Source organism: Topomyia yanbarensis, chromosome 3, assembly GCF_030247195.1.
Source record: "Topomyia yanbarensis strain Yona2022 chromosome 3, ASM3024719v1, whole genome shotgun sequence".
NCBI lineage: Eukaryota > Metazoa > Arthropoda > Insecta > Diptera > Culicidae > Topomyia > Topomyia yanbarensis.
The window spans coordinates 171,961,613-171,967,612 of NC_080672.1; the positions used below are offsets into that span (position 1 = coordinate 171,961,613).

The window sequence follows — 6,000 nt, forward strand, 5'->3', positions numbered from 1 at the left end:
ATTAGGATCATATGTATATATCGGAAGAAGCCGGAAAGTATGTTAATCCAACACTAGTTGTTCTTAAAAGCCGTATCTATTTCATACTAATGAGCTAAGGGTGAAGAGTGGATGTTAGTAGGAATTGGATTAAACGCTTAAAGCCAAAAGTTCAAGCGCTTAGAGCCAAAAGTTTACTTAGATATGAATATGACCAAGGCTTCGGAAACGGCATCATAGTGTAATGGATTAATGATTATTTTTATATTTTTATATTTTTTCACTCGTGAACTCGGGTCTGCCTAAGCTCGACCCTCATTAACAGCAGGCAAAGATTAAGCCCGTACGATATTAAGCCTGTTCTAATGACCCTGCCGCTTCTAGTTTTTCCGATCTGTTTACTTCACATCCTTGCTCTCACTTGAGTACTATGGCTCTAAGTTTCATAACTTTCCCTACCCAGTAATCTCTAGCTAATTGAATGTCGTTAAAACGTAAAAAAGAAAATGTGAGTAACATAGTCCAAATAAAAAAGGAAAAAAGTTATTTTTATAGTGAAGCTGAGATAGAATAGAATGAACCTATTTTTAAGTACCTTAAGTCTACCTTCACAAACATGATGATGCGTTATGTTATATCAACGACCATGCGGTTGATTTGGATGAAACGCCCAACTCCTATCAGCAGAAGGTAAAGGAATAGAATACCTATCCCTCTTTCATTTTTATTGCTTTCGTTTCTCCTAGTCTTAAAGTTGCCGAAAATAGTCAACAAAACCAAATACATTTAAAATTCTTATTAAATTCAAATTCTGGACCACGTTTGCACTGCAGTTCACTACTCCATTGAGGAGCTTTTTGGATCGCTAATAAAAAAAAATCATTCTTTTGTTCAGAAACGATCGCTAATGTGTTCAGTCAATTTTATCAGAACTTACGAAAATATGTAAAATTTTAAGAACAACGTTTGAATAATTGTCAAGCAGACCTGAAAAATGCAACTATGTTGTAATAAAAATCCAGACACTTTAGAATCCAAATGAGACTTTTTTAATATCTGGTATAGTATTGAATCCATACACTGTTCTAAGTGAAGAACGCAATGCCCAAAATCTTTTATTTATGCACGATTCATAATGTAACACAAGTACGTTTGGAAAAAAAAACATAGAACCGCGTTTCCTTTTCATCTTTGTATAAAGAACAATGCGTAGCTCGTGTAGTCTCTATCTCTCAATACTTATTTAACACATTTAAGCTATATAACTTTATATATTATAAACAACACTACACTGAAAACACTTTGTTTTAAAAACAGCCACAAAGAACAATTTAAATTGTGTTCTTTTAACAAATAATATTGCATAAGAACTATAATTACAATCCTAAATCATTTTCAATAAAACCTTATTAAACCAAGAATGCGAACATTTTTCTGAATCGATCCAGAACTACAACTAAACCGAACAAATGTCGTATGGTATACATAAACAAATAAATCAATCATTGTATTCCATACTTACAGTGAGTGAGTTACTGCTAAAATAAAGATTACGTTTTAATCTTTGCAGTAGTTAAATCCAGTTTATACAGATAATCTTTTAGCTTATGCAAGCGGTTAGGATTTATTGACTAGAGTGTATCATTCAATTAACCGATGTCGACTGTCTAGTCAAATCATCCAAATTATATCCAAACCGTCTCCAAAACTCAGCTTCAATTATTCGGCATGGTGACACACTGAAAATAACTTCGCATTGCGCTTAATAACAAAATAAAACTGTTTTCGCGAACTAACACAAGATGCACAATAAATCCCACAACGAACGGAAAAGTATGCAAAGGAACAAAACTTCCGAGCTAGCAAAACTAAACTAAATCAAATTCAAAAGGCAACTTGACCGAACCGTTTCGAAGTCAAATGTCAACTGATACAGCGGATGCAGGCTGACGGACAAAAAAAATAATCGTGACTGACCGGAGTGTATGGTGCGCGGGAAAAAATCAGCAGCCCGGAGAGAACAAACAGACAATCATCACAGCCAGCTGTGTTCTGCGGCGCTAACGAAACGACTAGCCGGCAGAAGTACGGACGCGAGAAGATCACATCACAGCTGATGACGGATCATATTTACAATCTAGTTTTCCTCGACGGCGCAGCATCGCGAATCATTGGTCAGTCGGGTCGCGACCGTTGTCAGTATGTTTTGATTAAATTTGATTGGTGTTTAGCTCCAACAACCAGCACCCCAACGACGCGGTAGTCTGCCTGGCGCATTCTATCCGTACGTACGCGCAAATCATGCGAAAGAAAAAAACAAAAAAATACGAAAAACGCATAAACGATGAAAGTCACACGTGCATCCCCAGGCAGTCAAATCGATGTAGTGAAATATATCAACTAAGCGCGCACTTTTCCGCAGCGTGAAATTGAACGTAAGGGAATATTTCAGATGCAACGCGCGCACCCCTCAGAGAAATGTTTCACTGGTCAACAATTTAGCCGAGGAGAAATAATTGAGTTTGGCGCTCAAGAATAAGTATTAATTTCAGATAGCCTTATATTCGTTTCAGAACACCTTATACACGCAGAAGAATCAGGCCTTTTTGAAACAACAAAACGTTTAGTTGAATTTCAAACTGAAATGGGCGCTTCTCGAAGGCACGTAATTTCAACAAATACTTCTGTTTGCATTTTAAACAGAAACATTGTTGAGGTAAAATAAAATCTTTGTTTAATTTCAACTAAATTTAAGCTGTTCTCTCCTTTGGTTAATACTAAAGATTTTTTTCATTTCATCGAACCTATTCGTTAGGTTACACTTATCATGATATTGTTGTTTCAAACAAAATATTTGTTGAAACGATTGAAAAACCAACAAATGAATTTGTTGGTAACTTCAAGCAACAGTATTGATTAAACCAAACCTAAATCTTGTTTGTCACTATAGCAGACGGAAAAATTGTCAATTAAAACCAAAATTTGTTTATTCACACTGTTTTTTTTCTGTGCGTATGCCTATATAATGCACAGTGGGACGAATCCATACAAAAGGAGGCAAAAATTAAAAGTATCAAAAAAAAAAATTGTAAATTTTCTGCTTGTTTATGGCCTACTAAATCCATTTATTTTTTTGGAATTGGAATGGCCAAAAACTTATCAATTAATTGAATGATACCATTTAAAAACAGGGATATTTTGGCTCGTAATTTTGCACATCAAATATGGTAAGAAAGTAAAATTTGATAAAACTACATATGTAAATTCAACAAACAATTTAGCTGGATAATTGCTTGAACAGCTATTCCTTCGCAATGAAGGCTTGTTCAGCTTTCGATGTTTGTTGGGAAATATGTAGCGGAATCTTTTAACTAATACTAACCAGTTAAGGACATAACATTTTTCAAAATATCAATACTACAATAATAAATTTTACTATTGCATTTGTATTTTGTATTTCTTCAGATTTGGAACATTGTATGAAATTTATCAATAAAACCAAACCATAGTAAAAATTGAGATTTTAAGGTAGTTTTATAGCCACTCATAAAACTTAGATTGCTATAAAACTTCAATTGTTACTTGGGAATGTAACATTAACAAATCATTTTTTCTTTTTGTGTTTATTAGAATTTAAACAATAAGATGAATGATATTTTCTTGAGTTTCGTGTAGCTTGCCTATTCTTTTGTTGTTCTGTTTGTTGTTTTACTTCGGCTTCTTTAATTTTCGCCTCCTCCAACGTTTTGTGGTATTGCAGTCTTCGATGAAACGTTAGAACAGCATTGTTCAGATATTTAAATTGCCTCTTCGTGATGCTTCTAGTTACTCCCAAAATTCAGAGCAATAAGTTCTCTGCAACGTTTTCATCGGGTGCATCATCTGTAACGATTTTCACGCTTTATGCAAGACACAATCGTTTTCGTTCATTGGGCCTTCATAATGCGAATGTTTGGACTCTAGTTCCAAGCTATGTGTATTTTTTTCAGCGCTACACATTTTTCCATTGGCGATTCTACGTTGAAACCGCTCACAGATAGCGCTGGAAGCAAAGTGTTGCTGATTTGGTTCTGTTCTGTCATAGTGCATATATTTTCTGTCAACATTGGTAAAAAAATAACTTTTAAACACCAAATCACCGATCAATTTGTTGATAATTGTTTATGAAAATGATGGAAAACCATCATTTTATAAGATGATGAGTAAACATCTTGCGAAAAGATTGTAAAACATAGTGGTTTCTAATATTATTCGCAGAGCTATATGTGTGCTGTTCCAAAATGTAATTTGTTGAGCATCGTAGCCGCCGCAACATCATTTCCAGTTCTTCCTAAGTTAAGCTAAACCTTCATGAGATGGTGTAAATTCATGCAACTCTCCGGATCACGCGAGGAAAGAATATATCTGGTTAATGGGAAAGTGTCAGCTTTGTATCATACACAGCCGATCCTTCTCTCTGATAGTCTTCACTGAATCTCCTACGTAGTCCAAAATATGAAGGAGTTTGACATTGGTACTGATTGGGTCTCGGTTTCAAGTTGGAACTTTATTTATGGAACGATTTTTGATAACCACAATAATACCCCGAATACATTTCGAAGAAATGTATGAGCCAAATAGTTGCAAATGGCTGTAATTTCAGAATAATTGCAAATAAAACTAAATTTCTTACTCGTTTCATTCATATTTTGGCAGTGGTAAGCTTTTTCCGAGAAGAAAATGAAATTTTTGTTGTAAGCACTTTACCAGTTCATGAGCTGAATCATAGGTGTCGCATGACTAATTTTGGTTTTGCCGCAAATCGCCAATAGGCTTTTTAAATTTTTTTATCCCATCTGGAAATAGGATTTTGTAAGTTCTGCAAAATACTCATTCATTTGAGCAATGACGTCCTCGTCGGAAGCGAACCGTAAAAATATTCTTTATAGATTCTTTATAGATGAATGAAAAAAAATCCAAAAATGGTAGTACCCCCTTAAGCAAAACTAAGGTGCTAACTGATTCAGATGTTTTATCAGGTTTTATGAAACTTTTCTGAAGATACCAAAGCACGAAAACATCGAAAGCTAGTAAATACTTTTGACGGCTTTTTTAGGTCCGTAGTGCCAGCTTCTGTAGCTTCCATATGTCAAGAAAGTAGGGGTGACCGGGGCTGGTTGGTCGAAGGGGCAGTTTGGCCGAGTGCCTTTTATGAAAAGGCTATTATGCGCAGTAGCGACATCTATAGTGATTTTGGTGGGGTATTAGGTCACCAATGTACCGACATTATTTCAGATGTTTTGGTGGTGTCGTTTGTACAGGAGCACGTTTGTTCTTTTTTCGGCACTGGTGAGTAAATTTCTGTTTCTGAAAAATAATATGTGTAACGCGAATCAATTTACATCCGATTTCCAATAACTTGGTACTGCTGGAAAGGGTATTCATAACCCACTAAAATGGCATAACGGTTACCAGTGTAACCTTATATTTGTTTGTATAAATCGTGATTGTTCTCGAAAATATATTTCGGAGTAGGTTGGCCGAGTTCTGTGCGGGGTTGGTTGGCCGAGTTTTAGATTTAGTGTAGAGTAATGTGCACTTTGATATTTGTGAAATGCCAAACTTTTTACATTTCTTATAAAAGAAATGTATAGAATTCGCTCAAACTTTCAAGAATTTTTCCGAGGCCCGGAGGGCCGAGTCTAATATACCAATCGACTCAGCTCGACTGTTTGGGACAATGTCTATGTGTGTGTGTCTATGTGTGTGTATGTAACGGACAAACTCTCATTCGTATTTCTCAGCAATGGCTGAACCGATCTTATCAAAACCAATTGAAAATGAAAGGCCTTACAGCCAGACAGAACGCTATAAATATGTTTTTGATTCTGATGTTTGGTTCCTAAGATATGGGTAATTGAATGACCAAAAAAGGCACTTTTCGCACTTTTGTTGAAATTGGACCATTACCGAAGGAGATATTTAACATTAAATACGGGTGACGGATTCTTGCCGTATCCTAATATCTAGAAATAAGTCAAA

The 6,000-nt window shown here is 35.4% G+C and overlaps 1 protein-coding gene across 4 annotated transcripts in view; it reads right to left on the reverse strand.

Moving 5' to 3' along the window:
- LOC131688501 (acidic phospholipase A2 PA4) overlaps positions 1 to 2,076 on the reverse strand; it is a 62,117-nt gene extending 60,041 nt beyond the window's left edge. Inside the window, exons 1-2 of one of the 4 annotated variants that reach the window (XM_058972791.1) lie at positions 1,957 to 2,076; positions 1,502 to 1,718 (exon numbers count right to left, since the gene is read on the reverse strand). The gene's annotated coding sequence lies outside the window, so the exon portion shown is untranslated. Of the gene's footprint in view, positions 1 to 1,501 lie in introns of all 4 variants that reach the window. The other 3 variants (XM_058972790.1, XM_058972793.1, XM_058972794.1) reach the window with 3 other exon arrangements.
- Positions 2,077 to 6,000: the final 3,924 nt, after the last annotated feature.